General features: G+C 33.5%; 3 non-coding genes across 3 annotated transcripts; all 3 read right to left on the bottom strand.

Annotated features, from left to right (window-relative positions):
• Nucleotides 1-1,131: 1,131 nt before the first annotated feature.
• Nucleotides 1,132-1,203, bottom strand: TRNAG-UCC (transfer RNA glycine (anticodon UCC)). The gene has a single exon. It is a non-coding gene; the product is annotated as a tRNA-Gly (tRNA).
• A 10,029-nt stretch (nt 1,204-11,232) lies between these two features.
• On the bottom strand, nt 11,233-11,304 carry TRNAG-UCC (transfer RNA glycine (anticodon UCC)). The gene has a single exon. It is a non-coding gene; the product is annotated as a tRNA-Gly (tRNA).
• Nucleotides 11,305-14,112: 2,808 nt separating this feature from the next.
• Nucleotides 14,113-14,184, bottom strand: TRNAG-UCC (transfer RNA glycine (anticodon UCC)). The gene has a single exon. It is a non-coding gene; the product is annotated as a tRNA-Gly (tRNA).
• Nucleotides 14,185-21,633: the final 7,449 nt, after the last annotated feature.

Below are 21,633 nucleotides of genomic sequence, written 5' to 3'. Positions count from 1 at the left end.
GGAGGCAAAATATTTGGACACTGCAGGTTAGACGTGTGACGTCATGATTTAAATTTAATGAAATATAACAGCATTTTGTTTTCAATATCAAGAAAAGAATTAACTTGGTAATAATATAACCTTTATTTATCCCAACCTGAAACAAAAAAGTTGTCAACAGCAGCTGTTTATTCGAAATATTTTCGACGTATAGTGACGTCACATGCAATCGCGTCCTTCCTTCGACCTCAATATGGCCTCATATAATAATAATATGTTTAATATTTAACAATGCTAATTATATTTCATATTTTGTAAAACTTACTACTTTTTGATTAACAAACTCTACGATTTGAAAGCGAGAAGTGGCAACACTTTTCGAAATAAAGCATTTTTATCTCCGGCACTCGCGACTGTTGCCACTCGGAAAAATGAGGGCAAAATTTATCGTTTTCAGAGTTTTTAATTAATATCTGGGCTGATTAAAGTCGCACGAAGATCAGAATGGTCGAAATAGCTTCTTACGAATTTTTGAAATCCGGGAGTACCTTTCTCCAAACGCAACTTTCCACCGTTCCAGAGGAGATGATGTTACGAATAAACAGACAGACAGATAAAAGCGCTCAGATTTAAGTAATATAGATTTGTAGTAGTGTTAATATATGGAATACAAAGATGGGTAAGAAAAAGTGAGACTACTTTTGTATCGTAATTATAAATATTTATTGGGTCATGTATGTAAATGAGAGGCAAATAAAATCCCAAAAGAAAATTACAATTTTAAAACAACATTAATTTCTTTTTTTTCATATAAAACTGATTTTTAAAAAAGTACTTTTCCTAAAATTTTTGAAATCTCTTCATTATGTTGAACTACCTCGTATATTAAATCAGATCATATGTAGCGCTGTAATAAGAGAAAATGACATAACGATTTTTCAAAAAATTATGAAAAGAATGACATTTACCTTTTTAATTTTATTAGAATTAAAAAAGTGACTTAAGTGACTGAAATTTAAGGATCAAAAATTGGGAATACTTTAGTTTCCACTCATAAATGCTAGAGACAAATAAAATTATTTATCGAAAAGAGTTTAAAAAAAGTTTGCTATAACAAAGAAATTTTATTTCTTTAAGGCAAAAAAATACTACTGCGTCGGCCGGGAGTCGAACCCGGGTCAACTGCTTGGAAGGCAGCTATGCTAACCGTTATACCACCGACGCTTCGAGGGCACAGCACATCTTTACCTTTTCTAAGATCAAAACTGTGTCACTGACCGCACGCAACAGTTCATCCTCACCCGAGCATGGCTATAAAAGCAAATTCACATGCGACTTAAAAATTATTATATTATATTTCGGACTGCTTGGTAAGACTTAACTTACTTCGGGGTAATTTTAAATGAAACATTTTTTACCAGTAAGGCTGAATTCTTTAACGAATCAAATAACTCTTTAAATTAAAATAATCAACCAATGTGTCTTTCTTCCGTAAAACGTTCAACCTTAGTTTTCAGTACGAAATGATCTATCTCAATATTTTTTTTATTATTTTTTATTTATTTATTTATTTATTTATTTATTTATTTATTTATTTTTTTTTTGCTTTCTTAATACTGATGTTACTTCTCATTGAGCGCAAGGGAGAAATAAGCTTTGTTAACTGCTCAGAGTTGATGTTTTGTCGAGTACACACAAAAAGCTAACATTTTTTGACTGTCCGATGATCTCTCTTTGAATGTTTTCGATTACTCTCATTTTCGAAAATATTACATGCAAACGTAAACATCGATCAGCTGAATGCCTCTGTAGTGGTTTAACACTGAAATGTCAATTTCACAGTGAAAACAAATTCATTCCTTTGGTACATTTTCAGGACTAAAATTATTCAGACGTAATTTCAAGGAAAGTAGTTTTCATATGAAATTTAAGAATGGTAAAACAATTTGAGTCAAATGGTCTCAGTGCTTGTTCGGCCATAAAATCCTAGTAAAATATATTCTAATAAGAAAGATATAATTTTAAAACGAAATGGCTACATGTTTAAAGCGCTATCACCGATTCTAATTTTTATTTGTGTTTAGTATGCTCTGATGATTCCTCATGACATTTGACACGCTTCAGAAACATTAATTTGAGTCAAAAAATTATCTTCTCAGATGGAGCGCCCAAAATATATGGCTAGCCGAAAGTCGTTTCGAGAGGTTGACGGTAGGAGGAAAGAGGTGGGAGACCCTCGGATCCGTTCCCCCGGAGTGCCCTCCGTCAAAACTGGGAGCGGAACTAAGCGAAGTCGGACTTCACCTGTATGGTGCTCAAGGCTCTTGCCAACAACACGCGATCTTGCTGTCCTTGCCAGGATGACCCCTCAGGGGGCTCACTTTTGTGAGTACGGGTGTGGCAATCCCGAGGTACCCTAGCCCTTCAGGGGATCATCTTCTTGATGAGACGGGTGTCACGATCCTGGAGCCCCAGTGATCTATCCTCTTTTCCGTCTCCTCTCCCCTTGGCTGGTAGTTTTTCCCTTCCTTTCTCCCTTGTGGTTTCTCTCTACGGAGTTTGGGGCTCGCCACGAGAGACTGGAACAGACCTTGTCTCTAGTTTTCGAGTGGCGAGAAAACTGCCCACGTGTTTGCCGTGTGTGGAGACCCGTGTCGCTGGAAAGGAGGGTCCTGGTAGTTGAAGGGCGAGGTACTGTCCCCAACACACTATTTTGGCCTCTGCTTCAGATAAACGGGAGGCACCTTAGTCAATCGGCTGGTCACTAGTCCTTGTGTCAGTGGCTTGGGGTCAAGCTCTCGGGAGTACCTGCTTTCGGGAAAGCCGACTGTGGGGCTTCAGTTTGCGTATAGGTCCGGCTAACCCTAACACAAACTGTGTTCTCTTGTTGGGCTCCGTTGTGGGCGGGGCCGTCAGACCCGAATTTTTTCTCTTTCAATTATGGCTTCTCTTTTTATTCTAAAAAAAACCTGACTCAAAAGACACCAACCAAGATATTGAAATTGTTGACAAATCAATTAACAAGAAGATCCGTACCGATGAAAATGACAAAGATACTGAAATTATTGACAAATCCAGTACGAAGAAGATCCGAACCGATGCAAATGCCAAAGAATCTACTGATTGTCCGCTCTTACTTGTTTTCTCTAGTCCTTCTGGTGAACTGCAAAAGATGTCTCCTTTTCTCGTAAGCAAATATATACATTCATGCATAGGTGAGCCAAGGAACATAAAGCGTCTCCGATCAGGAGACCTGCTTATTGATACCATGTCGACCACCCAGTCTGCTTCTCTTTCCCGACAAACCAAATTTGGAGAAATATCTATAACTGTGTCAGCGCACAAAACACTCAATTCTTGTAGAGGTGTGATCTCGGAGATCGACCTTCTGTGTGTTTCAGAAGAAGAGTTCGTCTCCGAGTTAGCTGACCAAAATGTCTGTGGTGCTAGGCGGATCAAGATGCGAAAGGAAGGTAAGTTGATTGACACGAAACACGTGATCCTTACCTTCAACACGCCTGTTCTGCCTAAGAATATTAAGGCCGGATACTTAAATTGTCCTGTAAGACCTTATATTCCTAACCCTATGCGATGTTTCCAATGCCAGCGTTTCGGCCATTCTAAGATGTCTTGTCGTGGCAGCCTCACATGCGCCCGATGCTCACAGATTGGCCACGATTCTGAAAATTGTACCGCTGCGCCTTCGTGTATAAACTGCAAGGGTCAGCACCCAGCATTTTCACGCCTGTGCCCAAAATGGAAATCCGAAAAAGAAGTGCAGACTGCAAAAGTAACCAGGAACATTTCGTATGCTGAAGCCAGAAAACTAGTTCAAAGCACACAGCTCCAACAAAACAAATCATATGCCAGTGCCGTTAAAACATCACGTAGCATTGCCACACAAACATCAATAGGCACGCAGAGTGTACCAAATAAAACCCAACCGACCACATCCAACAAGAAAACGGAAAATTCAACTCATTTAATACAAAAGAAACAGTCATTCAAAGTAAACCCAAAATGATTTCTGAATCTGCGGATTGAGACACTATGGAAGTAGAGGAGGGTCTAGAAGTTCCCAGGAATCTACTTCCACGAAAAACCAAACAAGAGCACAGAAAGAACAAAAACCAAGCATAATGGCCCCCCTCGTCTCATGGAACTGTCGCGGTTTCCACCGAAATTTGCTCGACATCAAAGACATAATTAATGCTTATCATTCTGTATGCTTCGCAATACAGGAAACAAATCTAAAACCAGAACAACAGGCAAAACTTCGGAGGTTTTCTTTCGTCAGGAAAGATAACCTTGCATGTGAGCGTGCCAATGGAGGTGTAGGTCTCCTCACCTCACTGGATTATCCCTCAAATGTGCTTTCTTTAACGACATCCCTCCAAGTTGTCGCTACTCAAACAAATTTTGATATTGTTGTTACAGTCCTTTCTCTGTATTTGCCTCCAAATGAGCATATTGATGAGCAAGATTTAAATGGCCTTATAGAGCAGCTACCTGAGCCTTTCATCATAATAGGTGATTTTAACGGCCATAGTCCGCTCTGGGGTAGTAAAGATACAAATTGCCGAGGAAGACAAATTGAGCGATTGATTGAAGATCATAGCCTTTGTCTCCTGAATAATGGGCAGGATACTTACTTCCATGAGCCTTCAAAGACATTCCATGCTCTCGACCTTGCCATCTGTTCACCATCTCTGTTGCCATTTTGCACTTTTAGTGTGGGAAATGTTCTTTACAACAGTGATCACTATCCCATTTTTATATCTTTTGCACGAAGAGGAGCAAACCCCATGTCGAGATCCCCTCGATTCACACTCGATACGGCAGACTGGGAAATCTTCTCTTCCATTGCAGAGCTCACAGATGAAATGGTAGAAGATGGGCATATCGATGACGCTGTTGAAGCTGTTACTAATACCATTACTCAGGCAGCTATGCTTTCCATTCCTAGAACATCAGGAAGACTACTAAAATATTCGAAACCTTGGTGGAATCGCGACTGTCATGAAGCACTGAAAAAACAGAAAAAAGCATGGGGTATTTTTCGTAGATATCCTACTCTGCAAAACCTCATAGCATTTAAAAGAGCCAAAGCAAATGCACGAAAAGTAAGGAGGCAGAGCCAAAGGAATTCTTGGATTTCCTATGTGTCGTCAATAACATCCTCCACGCCTAGTAAGTGGGTTTGGGAAAGAGTTCGAAAAGCATGCGGCATATGTAAAGACCACTTTCCTTTTTGGAAAAAGATGGCCGAGTGATTAACTCTATAGAAGAAATTGCGAATACTATTGGTGAGGCATTTGCTGCCGTTTCTTCCAGCAGAAACTATTCACCTGCATTTCTCTCTATGAAGCAGCACTCTGAAATAAATCCCATCGCATTCAACTCTTCCAAATCTGAGCCTTACAATAAAGACTTTACTATGCTTGAATTAAGGAGTGCTTTATTGCAGACACATAGGTCTTCTCCGGGTCTTGATTGCGTGAATTACGAAATGCTAAAGCATCTGTCCTATAAGTTACTGACTGCCCTTCTCACTCTTTACAATAGAGTGTGGAAGGAGCGTACCTTTCCAAGTGCATGGAGGAGAGCTGTTGTCATTCCTATTGCTAAGCCAGGGAAAGATCCAAGGAATCCCTCCAACTATCGGCCAATTGCCCTTACCAGTTGCCTATGCAAACAGTTTGAAAAGATGATAAACAGCCGCCTAGTCTACTTCTTGGAAAAGAATAATATTATATCGCCTTATCAAAGCGGTTTTCGAAAGGGAAGAACGACCGTAGGTAATATGCTTCTTTTAGAGACATCTATTCGAAAAGCTTTTGTCAAAAGAAGTCACCTTGTCAATATTCTTTGACATTGAGAAAGCTTATGATAAGGCATGGAGATACGGTATACTTCGCGATCTTCACGAGAGTGGCTTGCGCGGCAACCTACCAATTTTCATTCAGAAGTTCTTGAACGCTAGAACTTTTCAAGTAAGAATTGGCTCTGTTTTGTAAGATGTTTTTGAACAGGAAGAGGGTGTGCCTCAAGGCTGTGTGCTTAGTGTAACCCTGTTTAGTTTAAAAATAAACTCTATATTAAAAGAACTGTCTCCCACCATCTTGGGATCTCTATATGTTGATGATCTGCAGATTAGCTGTCGAGGGGCAGACATGAGATACGTAGAGAGGCAACTGCAGATGGCTCTGAATAAGATCGAAGAATGGTCAAACAAACAGGGATTTACATTTTCGAAACAGAAAACTGTGTGCGTGCACTTTTGTAGGAAGCGTGGTCTCCATCCTGAACCTGAGTTATATCTGAATGGTACAATTATTCCAGTTACGCCTGAAGTAAAATTTTTAGGAGTGACGTTCGACCGAAAATTGACTTTCCTTTCTCATGTTTTAAACCTGAGAAAGAAGTGTCTAAAAACACTAAATATTTTAAAAAGTGTTGGCGAACACCTCCTGGGGTGCAGAGCGTTGCTCCATGCTTCGCATTTACAGAGCGCTTATACGCTCTAAACTGGACTATGGCTCAGTTATTTATGGATTTGCTCGGTCATCTGTTTTGTTAAAGCTGGATCCTGTTCACCATCAAGGTTTGAGGATTTGTTCAGGAGCTTTCAGGACTTCTCCTGTCCAGAGCTTATATGTTGACTCCAACGAACCATCACTTTATCTGCGGCGTGAGCAATTGTCCCTTTTGCAATATTTTAATATTTTATCCCAACCTGAACATCCCAATAAACTGTGCTTACTTGATAATGAGTGTAACACATTATTTGAAACACGTCCATCCTGTGTTCCTACTTTTCCTTTAAGAGTTCGCCCGGTCATTGAGGAACTTTCCCTCTCTGATATGCACCCACAAGCAGTACAGAATTTTGAAATTCCACCTTGGGAAAATTCACGTATTCAGCTCCTTGATGTTTTCAAACATCACGTGAAGGCGAGCACTAACGAGATCGTTTACAGACAACTCTTCCCTGAGCACAGGCACAGGTATAGCAGTTATTATCCGATATACACAGATGGATCAAAGTCAAATGATCATGTCGGGATGGCTTTTGTATTTGAAGATTACATTGAGGGCAGATGCCTGCTCCATGCTTGCTCAGTCATAACATCTGAATTAAATGCAATATATTATGGTCTTTTGTACATCTCAAAGCTCTGCCACAAAAAGTTCATAGTTTATACAGACTCGTATAGTGCTCTTAAATCCTTGGAAGCTTTTCCCAACACTCAGAATCCTGTGGTAGTGGATGTTCTCAAAATTCATATAAATTTAACGATTCGAGGATATGAAGTCCTGTACTGCTGGGTTCCTGGACATGCTGGAATAAAGGGAAATGAGCTTGCAGACATCGCAGCCTAATCTGCTATTTCACCGTTCAGTCGCCTTATCCCTTTTAGAGACATCTGCTGTGTCATCAAGGGAAAGGTCCGAAAAAAATGGCAGCAAATTTGGGATGTTCAGCATCACAACAAGTTGAGAAACGTCAAGCCTAGAATTGAGCATTGGGATTTGTTGGAAATCATAAAGAGGACGTTCTTTTGACTCGCCTCAGAATTAGTCACACTAGAGTCACGCATAACTATTTTCTCAAAGCTGAAAATGAGCCTGTTTGTTTTAATTGTAATGTTTGTTTATCTGTTCGTCATATTTTAATTGAGTGTCCATGTTTTAATAGTCTTCGCCAGAAATATTTTAATAGCTGTGACTTACCTCTCGACCGTTTAATCGGAAAAGAGGTCAATTGTAATTTATTTTATTATTTAAAAGAGACCGGCTTTTATTACCTAATGTAATTTGTTTTGAAGACTGTGTCTTGAATTTTAATGTGTGCTTTTAACTTGTGTTTATCTGACTTCATCCTCTGGATTTACTTGTTTTCATTTATTGAATTTTAATGTCATCAATTATAATCATCCCATCTTGTGTTTGGCGCGTCATAATCATCTCTGTTTTTTTTGCTATAATCACTCACTCTTGCCAGGATGAATTTAGCGAGCTTGTTCTGATGTTATTGTCAGACAAGTGAGATAAATCATAACAAAAGAACAAACAGACTCTTTTGTTTTGATAACGCTTAAAAATTTGAATATGCTGGTGGAAAAGTTGATTTTAAGAAAATCGACAAAATGCGTACATCGGCACGACCTCATCCAGGACCGCCTAATTTTGAAAACACGTATTCTTTCATCCGAGCATGTTCGCCTCAAAGCTAGGTTTTTGGATTTTCAAATTTGCCTTTTTAATTATTTCATGTTCTCTGTGAATTTAATGAAATTTTGATTAACAGAATTTTAAATTTAAATTGGCCACTCAGCGGTTCTAAAGCAATGTATTACTGTTTGGCAAAGCTCTAGCTTATCTACAGCTCTAGCTCGAATTTTCCACGACAATAAAATTTTTCTTAGTACCGTCATATTATTTTTAGTCCAAAGGGGCTTTGTCCCTGAAGGACTATGGCTTTCGTTTTGCGATTTTGCGTTCGTTCACTATAAATGTCCGTTTCACTTTTCAAACTGTTGCCACCAAATGTTAGAGTCCTGCATTATATTTGAAGAAATTAAATAATGAAAAATCTGCATAAATGTATGTCTATTTCTCGCATTGTGATAAAACAACGTTACATAGAGCTATCGAATTTTGAATGACGTAATCCTACTGCGAATATGGGCATGTGTAAGACCAAATTTGAAATTTGGAATTTGTTTTATTATCCATTTCCTATTTTGTAAAACTTTAACGAATTTTTGACTAACAAACTCAAGGATTTCAAAGCGAGCAATGGCAACGTTGTACAGAAAAAAATTTTTACTTCCAGCGCGCCAAACTCTGTATCGGAAATTCTAAATATATGTTCAATTTAAAACTATTTTGCGATATTGCTCTTAAACTGAATTTTATGCTTTAAGTGCGAAGAACGCGATATTTAATAAATAAAGGTAACAGATAAAATGTTAAAAAAACGCTCCTTTGGACATAATTTAAAATTTTAAACCTTTCTGTTATTACTTTTTATTTAGGGTTAATTGACCATCGTAACAAAACCCTGCAACTATCATGTGTCCCGCTGGGAACTTTTCTACGCATTGACGAAACCATTTCATACGATCATTTTCATCAATTTAACAATAGAAAATTAATCTTTCAGCCCAAAAGAGCTATTAGTCTCAAAATGAGGTTTCCCATCGTCCTCTATGAACGAATCATTTTTCAAATTGTTGCCAGCAAATATTATTACCCCAGATTATTTTAATAAAATTAAATAGCGAAGAATCGGCATGTATGTATGCATTTTATTCGCATTGTAAAAAACTACGTTACTTAGAGACATCAAATTCTGAATAACATAATCCTCCATTAGAACATGTGCACGAGGCAACCTAAATTTTGAATTTCGAATTTTACATTTCATATTTTGTAAATCTTTCATTTAATTTATAATTCACAGAACTGTGAAATCACCATTAAAATCAATTTGTTCTTAGAATAGTATTTTTGTTTTTAAAATGAGTATTGTCAATAGAAAATTTCGAATGTGCGTCATTCTATTTTCTATTTGTTGAAATAATTAACGTAAGAGATATAATTTTTATGTTTATAAAAATTTTATCGCAGTCGCAATGAATTGATGATCTCGTAAAAGTATTAAGTTAGCGCCTATATCTTGGTACAGAAAATTGTTTGTCGCAAGTTCATATTTAACAAAAAAGTCTCCATATTTTTATTTAAAATTTTAATTTTTTAAATAAATTTTTATATTTAAATCTAAATCTTTTAACTTCACAAATGAATCTTATCTATTATTCTTTGGCTTATTTGAGTAATAGATAACGAATAACTTTCGAAGAAATGCAGCATATATTTATTTATGCATATTGATAATATTTTACTTGAAAAGTCTGGTGCATGATGCAAATAAAAGACATTTTTAAATCTAAAGAAAATTAATAAGAGTTTTCAGATGTAAGCATTTTAAATGAAAATTTAATTTATATCGCATGCTTTAATATTTAATATCAAATGTAATACTTTCCTTAAACAATTAAGCTTATTATAAAACAGAGACTACATTTTAAAAGCTGTTCAGGCGTATGTCATTGTTTTAGAGTTTTCAAAAACATCGTTTTGATCTTTCAATATTCCATTTATTTCACACAAGCAATCTATGAATTTTGCTAGAAATCAAAATTTCGATGCATTGAAGACTCGATTCGTCGTAAAATCTTTTACATGGAAAGATAAAATCTTATATATGTATTAACTGTCTGCCAAAATTTGTTAAATTTAATTATTTAATAGGCTGATTTAAATTTAAATGCTAATTTAACGAGATAGTTATATTTTCTAATGCGTCATTTAAATAAAAGTATACAAGAAATAACTGGCCCACCAGCGGCCGAACGGTAAATTCGCTGAACACTGGTAATTTGGTCCGAGGTTCGAATCCCGCGAACGGGCTGCGTGCATGGGCGTTTTCATTGTTTTCTCCGTGTGTAATGTGTATACGAGCCAGTTTTTCTTAGAAAGTCCTCCATGAAGGCATTCCTCCCTTAGGCAGATAGCCCTCGAGGTTTTGCCATAATCGCACACGCACACACAAGAAATAACTTAAAATTCTTAAGGTATGTTCAACTTGGATCCCAAATTTTCCTCATAAGCAATTACAAGTATAATACGCGCCTCATAAGCATCGATTACTAATATAATCGATGCTATTACAAGTATAATACTCTCGCAAGATCTTTATACTAATTGTTTTTGTAAAAGAACAATTAAGACAACGAGTATTCCGAGAGGACTTTTTATATGAGTTGCACAAGTGAAGCTTAGCCGAATTGCGTAATATTTTACAAAAACAATTTTGTAAAATATTTTACAAAAACAATTTGCAATTTATTTGGAATATATAGGTACAAATAAAATTTTTGAAAAAATTTTAAACTGTTTTGTTTATTTTAAACTACGTTTCATATTAAATAGCATCTTATTTACTGCTGCAATAACGCAAACTAATGCAACGATTATTTAGAAAAAAAAATTATAAAATAGAACCTCATTTACTCTTTTACTAATTTTATTAGAATTCAGAATAACTGAAATTTAAAGACCAAATATGCAGGGTATTTTTGTTGTTACAAACAAATAAAATTATTTATCAAAAATAGAGTTCTATAAAAGCTTGCTACAAATGAGACATTTCATAATTATAAAAATTGAGCAAAAATGTTCAGCTGCGTCGGCCGGGAGTCGAACCCGGGTCAACTGCTTGGAAGGCAGCTATGCTAACCGTTATACCACCGACGCTTCAAGAAATAAACGCATCTTTACCTTTTTCAAGATCAAAACTGTGTCACTGACCGGTCATAACGGTTCGTCTCCATCATCCGCTTTACGGTGAAAACAACTTCGCAGGTAATTTTAAGCCAACAGCATGTAAGTTCATCTCTAGATATAATAAAAGAAAGAGTCTGTCTGTGTGTGTGTGGTGTGTGTTTTTCGTTCCTACTGCGCGTAAGCTAATAGACTACGAAATTTGGTATATAGGTGCATCTAGACAAGATCCAGTGCACCTTGAAGCGAATTTTTCAAAATTCGAATCAGATTTTTTTATTTCATCTTTTCGATTTTATGGCATCATTTTGAATCATTTCATTCTTTTAGAAATGTGGTTTTGACAACAGTTTTTCATTCATTGCTTTGAATATTGCTGACTGTTTTCTCTTGAAAATATGAGCTTTATTGCTTAGTTCATTGTAATTTTTTATATTATGTTTTAATTATATGTATAATTTTAATTATATGTATAATTTTAATTATATAAAAGTTTGCATGATTTTTTTAGGAAACAAAGTTCTTAACTTCCTTTATATCATTTGAATTCTTAAGATTTTGCAACGGGAAGTTGGTTAATTTATTTATTAGGATAATTAATATTTGTATTAAGGGATATTGTTTATTTCATTGTAATTTTGTTATATGTAATACATTTTTTTCCTTTTATTTTATTTATTTATTTAATGAAGTTGTTCTGCAGAGTAAAATTCCGCGCCGTTTTTAAATTTAATGTTTGGCATTTTTCCGGTACTTTAAAAAGCTGACGAAGGCTGGCCGCGTAGCTGCTGGTAATACTATATTTCAAAATTCTCAATAAGACTGAAACTGATCAGAAATAATTTTAAATAAAACTTACATATAAATTTTATATGAAAATCAAAAGGAAAGATCTGATTCGTTGAACCTTAATGGTTGTTTTTCTGCATAATGTTTCGCAAAATCTGAACAGTTTTCGACGAGGAATTGTGTCAAAAAAAATTACTTAAAACAATGTACCATAGGCGACATTTAATATGATCACATTTGTTCAGGTGTTATTATGATAACATAAACCGAATGATAACATTAAACGATGGAAAAAAAATAGCCTTCAAAGCAACAACGAAATTTAACTACAGAGGGTATTTACCTCCATCGTGATTTCGAAAACTTTTAATTAAAAATGAGAACTTTTAATTAATTTTTATTAAAAATGTTAAAAATGTAAAGAGTACTTTTTTAAATCTCCGATCTGATACAGATTTTTTCCCTAGACTATAAGTCTGCATCGTGATTTCATGACAGAAGGGCTTTTCGTAAAATTTTCAGGGATATTGATTTCCATTTCTCTTCCACTACTTTCTAGACTCCATCAATCATGGTGGGTTTGCACCTAGAAAGGGCTCCTTTCAAGAGACCAAAGACACAATAGTTAATGGTTATGTCATCCTTTTATTTGAAAATTGATTGTTGATGCAAGAGTGAAATGAACACAAAATTAAAGACTGAGGCTAATATATTTTATTGGTTCATAACGAGAGCTCGTTTTCGTAAACACCTTAATCTCCCTGTATTTGGCATAGATTTAAAAATATGTAATATGTTGTTATATAAATGTAATATTTTGTTCCCAATCGTATACATGTTTTAAATACCAAAAATAAAAAAAGTTAACATTTTCTCGTTACATATTTTTCATGAAAATCCATTCAGAGCTTAAGTGAGGTAATACTTCCATTTTGTCAGTTTAAGCCAATATCAGATCTAATATGTTGTTCTCATCCGTATAAAAGTACTAAAAATCGGAATGTTGTGGATAATATTTTAATATACCTTTTCCTCAAAACTGTTACGGACTTCATGTAAAGTTGCACTTTCGATTGTCCAATTTTACCCAAAATCTGTTTAACATTTTATATGAACGTAGAAAGCTGAAATACAGAGAATGCAAATATTTGGACGTTTCATGTAAGAGTTATCGAGAAAAAATTGTCACACACAAAGAGAGATACAGGCAGGCATTCATAGTAAAAACGTCTCAAATCAAAATGCGTTGTGGGGAACTTAATCCGTGCTTACTCACTGAAAACGCAGTATCGAATTTTCGAACCGAAAACATTACTTTTATTTACTATGCATATAGGTTGACAGAAGGAAACCATTATATGAACAAAAAATCTAAAACGCAACACAAACACCATCTGTTAAGCAGAACAGCAATTAAAACCATTTATTCAAGTTCTCAAATCTTTATAAATGTGAAATACTTAAAGGAACTCTAATTCAATAGCTTTGTAGAAATAGGTTTATGGATGCAGGAGACTTTAAAAAAATGCAGTGCCCTCGCAGAAAACGAACACCCGAACTCCCAACGGCCAGGTGGACGTATAATCCAGTTACACGACGAAGACACGCAGTAAGGAAAGAGAAAATACCTCATAAAGAATTTTAGGAAATATGAGCACAAGAAAAATTAGTGGAAATCTATAAAGCTTTTTTAATTAATTAGTAGGCAAGCTGGATTTCTCACATTAAACTGAGCGCAGCTATTAAGATCTGAAAGCGTAACACTAGCGTAAGAAATTAGCAACGCTTATTTATTGTAATTTTAAATATCCTAATTAGTGCTCGTAATTATTATGTTCTAATTCGTAACTATAAATAATAAATACTAAATATTATATATAACAGAAATAAGAAAACAGATAAAAATATAGTAATTTAAAAGTAAAATTTTAAGATTATTGTATTATTTTTCATATACAATTTTCATTAAACAAATTGAGAAAAAAACATGGCTGCGTCGGCCAGGAGTCGAACCCGGGTCAACTGCTTGGAAGGCAGCTATGCTAACCGTTATACCACCGACGCTTCGGAAACTGGCAACGTTTTTACCTTTTTAAAGATGAAAATTGTGTCACTGACCGGTCATAACAGTTCATTCTCATCTGGAGCTTGACGGTGAAACCAAATTCGCAGGCAAAGTGAAACCAACAATATATAATTTCCAGTTAACATATCAGTTCAAAATACTTAATATATATTCAAATATATGTTCAAATATATATGAATATATATAAGAAACTTAAATTCAACCGAAAGTAATTTTAAGTAAAATGGTTTCCGTGTTAAAATTAAGTAGAAACAAATTGATTCATTTAACATATAATTTTAGAGCTCGTTTGGTATGCATTTCTTAGATCAAGTCCATTCGAAATATTGCTTGTCTTATTGCCTAGGATATACATTTAAAAACAGAAAACTCTTTTCGAAAACTAGTGTATTATACTTAAAATAATCACATTAATTGAACCCATAATATTCTGTCATTTTTTGTTTAATATATATTAAACAATTTTCAAAGAAATTCTGCCCTTCCATGTTATTCCGACTTACGAAATGTTTCAATAGAAACAGACTCATTTCATGAAAGGTCATAAATAAAATTAAGAATATTAATATAAAGAATATTCCAATAAGAATGATATGAATTTCAAACGAAATGGCGAACATGTTTAAAATATTATCACTTTTACAATTTTTTATTTGTGTTTAGTGCGCTCTGACAGTTCTTCGTGGCAAAATATATGTTTCAAGAATGTTTGGTTACTATTCAAAAATTTATGATAATAAACATTCTTGCGTGAATACTATCCTTATAAAAATATAGGCAGTCATCCGACTTTCGCACATAATGTATTCCTGAAAATCTGTATTAGTGTCGAATGTTCAAAAGCAGAGGGATGTAAAAAACGCCATTAACTATTGTATTTTAAAATACTATTTATTTATCAGTATACATAATTAACGTAATGAGGCGTGTTTAATCGCTTTTATGTGTTTTCTTTTGTCAAGGTTAGCTGAATACCACACATCAGTTTCTTCTTCCTCATTTCTAGTGTGTATTTTATGACTCTTGCTGCTCAATTCAGTATTCATTTAAGAGAGGTATTAAGTGAAATTCAATCACCTCACTAATATCTTCGTTGCTGACGTCCAAGTTCAGAGTTCAGTTCCTTCTTTTAAGCTAACTATTTCATCTTGGGCGTTTTGTATCATTCTGTAAAATTAATAATGCTTTAAATTTTAATCTTTAGAATATTACTTTACTGTCGGAACAAAATGAAATGTGAACTACTTCTTGGATATTAACCAACTCGACACTTGTCTTTCTACTTTGTGGAGGCTTAAAGAAATGCTTGCACCACTACGTTTTAAATTTTGTACATTTGTACATTTATTATGAATACGTTTATTAACATTTATTGCTGACGTTTTCGCACAGACTGTTTCTTGATGAAAGTTGGGTCTCAAATCCAAGAGCACAATTTTTATCAACTTAAGTGGGAGCAACTGCAAGGAAGCGAATAATTTTCCCAACAACGACAAAAATCTTGAAAACATTTCATTTTTAAAAATGTGTTAAATAGCGAACTCTGCGAAAGTCGAGGGTCACCCATACTTTGTTTTACACTCAAGTAAGTTTGTAATAACCCCCAAAAAGGTAACGAATGGGCCATCGATTTTGCTGCTTGAGTTTTTCAGCAACTTGAAACTGTCATAATTATGGGCAAAAAATGTCTTTTCAGATGAAGCTCATTTCTTCTTCAATCGACATGTTAACAAGCAAAATTATCGTTTCAGATCTAAAACCATTCCCGAAAGATGCATCAGAGTCTCTTGCAATCCGCAAAAGGTCGCTCTCTGTTGTCGTTTAAGATGCGGCGTACCACACAGAGATAAGTAAATCGGGTGTGCGGTCGCTGCAATTCACTGCTTCCACCCTTTACAAGGTGTCACACCACATGTTTAGGACATCGTTGAGACATAGCTTTATGCCTGGTGCTAGGAGATTTTAACGTTCTGCACCCTGTCTGACGCCAAAGCCCCTCGATTTAAGGAGGGGTTACGAACCAATGATCTAACTTTTCTTCTGAAATCGTTTTAGATATAACGAGTCAGAGGATGTAAAATGGCTAATTCAGTCTGAAGATTTTTGCCATCGGAGTAAGACCTACAGAACGCTCCTGAACTTTCGACTAGAGAGACCTACCATGCACTTGACCTCTCAAATAGAGAGACCTTCGTTAGCAGACTCCTCACACAACGAGGACTATAATTCATTTAAATATTTATCTACGCCATCTATGAATTATATATGTATGTGTAAAGAGTTTCTCGTAATTGTAATAAATGTGTTTGAGTTTAAAATGCAGTAGGAGTACGTAACCTCACAAACTTATCCAATAATTATAAGAAGTCAAATACGCTACATGCACCCACTCAGCACAGGGTAACCTGACAGTCACTTCAAAAGGAATAGTGGCATTTTTCCCACAAAACAATTTGATAACAATATCTGAATGATTGCATTAGCCGGAGTAACATTAAGCGGCTTCTATTGTAAAGAAAATGTGAATAAAAAAGGTGCTCACGACGGGAATGAAATCGTAGTCACTCTTGGAAGGCAGCTATGCTAAACGCGTTACATCACCGACGATTCGAAAACTGAAGATATCTTCTCTTAACTGGTTCTTCATTGTGTCTTCTTCATCTGGAAATGGACAGTGAAAACAAGTTCACATGCAAATTAAAAGCAACCTCAAATAATTCCAGTTAATTCTTCTCATAATTCCTTTCGTTCAAGTTTTAAATGTTCAGAAGTTATTTTAAATCAAGTGATTTTATATGACGTGTAACTGAAAAGTAACTTCTGTAATTTACTATAAGTATCTGGTGCGATACATATTGAATATTTTAGAAAATCTGCAATGTATATTTACTTATATACAATTTAATCGTAAGCATTTGAAACTGTATTTTGATTATATATTTTCCTTGAATAGTCTAATGTACTATAGACGCGATGAATTTTAAGTGTAAAGAAGTTTAATAATAGCGTCCTCATGCAAGGTTTTATAAATTACGCAAATTATGCGTGTTTATAGTTCATTCAAGGTCTTTCATTACAGTCGAAAACTTGTCATCGGTTTTTAAACAATTTCCCTTAAGCTGTCGAGTTCAAATTTTATACGCACACTGTTTGCTGATAGCAATCCAATGTGGTGAAGAGAATGTTTTTCAAAACTCGACTTATTTTTTTCTTATTGAACGTTTAACGATTTTTCTTTTAACGAACAAATAGAAAAATCTCAGATTATTACTGTTTGCATTATCGAATAGAGCGGAAAAAAATCTTCTAATGAAATTTTAACAAATTAAAAAACAAGCATTTCGCACACGCTTGGAAAAGGAATTATAAAAAAATATCAGTTCGGCGACTTTCTATATTTATTTTTAAAAAATGTTGCAATCACAAGCAGATGTGGGGAATCGGTTTCATCCGGCCATCGTATCGCTTGCAGACATCTTACTTTCAAGGTTTTGATGTCATTATGTCATATGATTCTTATCGTTTCTATACATTTGCATCTTTTCATATACTGTAGTTTGATATCTGATTAGTGTTTAAAGTTTATTTGCAATGACATTTACCCTGTCATTGTTCACTTCATCCATTTTATACGTTTATGTATATTTTTCTCAGCATTTCACTTTAGGAGATAATGTTTCTTAATTTTACAATGGCACATAATATTCTACTGTTTTATGGAACTATAAAATTCTAACATGTAGAAACGCATTCTTTATAAAAATTTAACGTTTTTATAGGTTGAGAAATAAATTCGTCATACTTTTTTAAAAAGAAGAATGATTTTAAAAAATATTAATTTTGCGAGTTTTTTAATTATCTCCGTTTTTACAAGCTTTTATTTAACTTACTGATGTTATCTGTTACTAAGGTCAAAACTTTGCAATCTATTTCAAAACAATTCTCCGAAAAACTATCAAGCTTACATTTTGCAGATGCACTTGTTGTGGATGGATTCAAAAATTTTTTCAAAATTTGATTTTTAGCCCAAATGGACAATTTGCCCAAAAGGGCTATTAATTTTTTTTTGGCATTTTGCGTCATCCAATGTAAAACGGGGTTTCACTTTTCAAACTATTGGCACCAAATTTTAGAGTCCTACATTATATTTAAAGAAATTAAATGATGAAGAATCTGAATGAATATATGTATGTTTTTCGCATTGTGAAAAAACAACAACGGTACCTAGAAATATCAAATTTTGAATAACGTAGTCCTCCATTCGAATATGAGCATCTCAAAGCCCAAATTTGGAATTTAGAATTTGTTTTATTATCGATTTCATATTTTGTAAAACTTTAACGAATTTCTGATTAACAAACTCAAGGATTTCAAAGCGAGCAATGACAACACTGTACGAAAAACAAAATTATCTTCAGCGCACGAGACTATGTATCGGCAATTCTAAAGATATACTGCTTTTAAATATTTCGTGATATTGCTGTTGAATTCAGTTTTATGGTTTAAATGCGAAGAACATGATATTTAATAAATGAAGGTAGCACACCAAATGTTAAAAAAGAACTTTTGAGCGTAATATAAAATCTGAAAGCTTTCAGTTTTTTTTATTGTTTTTAAAATTTTGACGTTAAAATGATATTTCTGACACACCTTCGTGCGATGATCAACCTATAACTCACAGAATTATACTCTTTGCACCATCAGATACACAGGAATATATCTTTTAATCGAATTTTATATGAGAATTTAGCGTAATTTCTAATTTTTTGTCAAAATCGCTGAAATTGTTTCTAACATTAATAGAATTATTCAAAATAAAAGAGCGCTTATGCATTATTCAAAAATGAATTTTAATTTGAGTAACTACGCCAATAACACGTCATCAAAACAAAAAATATGAAAATTAAAAAAAGGTCTTTATTTAAATAATGATTATATTAAAATTTATTATTATTTAAATATAAATATAATAATAAATAAATTAGCCTTTATTTATAAAAAAGCCTTTATTTAAATCTCACAAAACAATTAATGAACTGAAAGCAAAAATAAAATTTATGATATAGATTCATGGGAGTAAAAAATAAAATAATTCTCATCACAGAATCTGTTTATAATTTTATATCACGAATAATAAAAGCATGGTCGCCTAAATAATGAAATTTAATAATCAGATTGTTCTTCCCCAATGTATAAAACCAAATAAATTTTTCAAGCCCGTGTCCTGCGCTTTAAAAAATTTGACATTTGATTTATTTAGCCTTTTGTATTAATATTTAATTTATTTAATATTTAACTTTTGATATTATTATATTTTACTTAAACATTCTGGGCCATAATGAGGAAAATAGATGATTTAAAACTATCATTTAAATTATTTAAAATCAATTTAATCATTTTAAACTTTTCAAAAAATATTATGGGCCATAATGAGGAAAATAAGATGATTTAAAATTATCATTTAAATTATTTAAAATCAATTTAATCATTTTAAACTTTTCAAAAAATATTATTCTGGGATTGCTTTACTTCGATGTTGCACACAAAGTGTCCATGAAATTTTCTCAAAAAATGTCTTTTTTTTTTGGGGGGGGAGCATATGAGGTAGGTATGAAAATCTGTCCAAATTTTTTTCCTAATGACACGTTACAAGACTTGACATTAGACAAGACATTAGACTTTTTTTTTCTAATGACACATTACTATCAAATAAAATACGAAACATAGGTGAAAAAATTGATATCAGTATATCTGTAAACTCAAAGCGTTCCTCCTAACCTAGCAACTCTCCCAAATCTATTCTCAAAATCTGTCCGAAAATTTATTTCATAAAAGGATTTCTATCAAATTTCTGCATGTGTACTGACTTTCTGCAAGAAAGTTTTAAATTTAGAAGGTACTTAGTTGACACTTAAATTTAGAAGGAATAAGAACCATTTACATATTTTAAGCAATGTTTCAGCTTTTTCTGTAAAAGATACAAAAATTAATTTTGAATCCTTAAAAGTCTGCTGTAGTTCAGTTTTTAATCTAAATAATTTAATCTATTAAATAATTCAATGTTTAATCTAAATGATTAAGTGTTCCATATAATGCAAATATACTGCATAATACTCATGTAAGGTCCTTTATTTTTAAAAGGATTTCAAGAACAGTTGTTTTATGAAGAGAGTTATGAAGACAAAAGCTAATTTGAGAGTATTTTTCGATATGAACTACACAAATGAATTTTAGTGGTCAATATTTTACGAAAACAATACATAAATTTTATTTGGAATATAAAGCTCGAAATAAAATTTTTAAAATCTTATTATTTTTAACTGTTTTGCATTTCAAGCAGAATAACATTTACTGCTGTGATAAAAAAATCATATAACAATTATTTAAAAACTTATAAAATAGAATGACGTTCACTATTTTAATTTTACTAGAATTAAGAGTTCTTAAACTTAAAAATCACATACGGAAACAGCCAGGTATGTTTTGCTCTCCGAATATTAATTTTGATTCATAAATGCATTATGTAAATAAAGTTATTTATCACGAACACAACACATACAAAAAAAGGGAGTTTCAGAGTAAAAAAAGCACCAGTGCGTCGGCCGAGAGTCGCACCCGGGTCAACTGCTTGGAAGGCAGCTATGTTAACCGTTATACCACCGACGCTTCAGAGTCGGGACTCATCTTTACCTACATAAAGAATAAAATACATAACATAGACCCTACATAAACCGTTTTCGTTTGAAACATTTCAACTGATGTATAGAAATAAAACCAAGCTTGGGTATAGATTAACGCTAAATACGATTTTCATTTCAGTAACTCCATTCATTATTTAATTTTCATTTAATTTATATATATATTTTCTTATTTATACTAGATTAAACATTTCTAAAAGTAAGAAGAGATTTATTTCTTCTTACTTTAAAATAAGTGAAAAAAAAAACTTCTTACTTTAAAATAAAAAAAATAAAAAAAAGAAAGAAATTTCAATGGAAAGAAAGCGATTCATTCAATTGCCATATATAAAATACATATTGAATGAATGTTGAATAATTTTTGAAGAGTTGTAAACCGTAGACCAACTCGAGTGTGATTCAATATAAAATGTGTATTAAGTTTTCATTTTTACAATGAATTGGAGTCGTACTTTCCAAAGTATGACTTGCTTCTTTTCTTAATGATGTCCAACTTTTGAAAGTCATCGCGGTAAAGAAATGGAATTTCTTTTGTAAATAGACTTTAAAACTTTACGGTGAGTTGATTTTATCCTTTTTTGCACTTTTCTTATTTTGAATTTTCCATTGCTAGGGAATCCTACGACTGTCATAAACATCTTACTGAAACTTTCTTTGCATTGTTGGAACCAGGTCTGTACACTTTTTTCTCTTCATTTCTGATAATAAACAGACCTCTTTTTTTCCCAT

Source organism: Stegodyphus dumicola, chromosome 1, assembly GCF_044657685.1.
Source record: "Stegodyphus dumicola isolate Sdum_Otavi_A_Nest chromosome 1, ASM4465768v1".
Taxonomy (NCBI): domain Eukaryota; kingdom Metazoa; phylum Arthropoda; class Arachnida; order Araneae; family Eresidae; genus Stegodyphus; species Stegodyphus dumicola.
The sequence above is the reverse complement of the archived record's forward strand: the minus strand, read 5'-3'. Positions and strand labels throughout refer to the sequence as shown.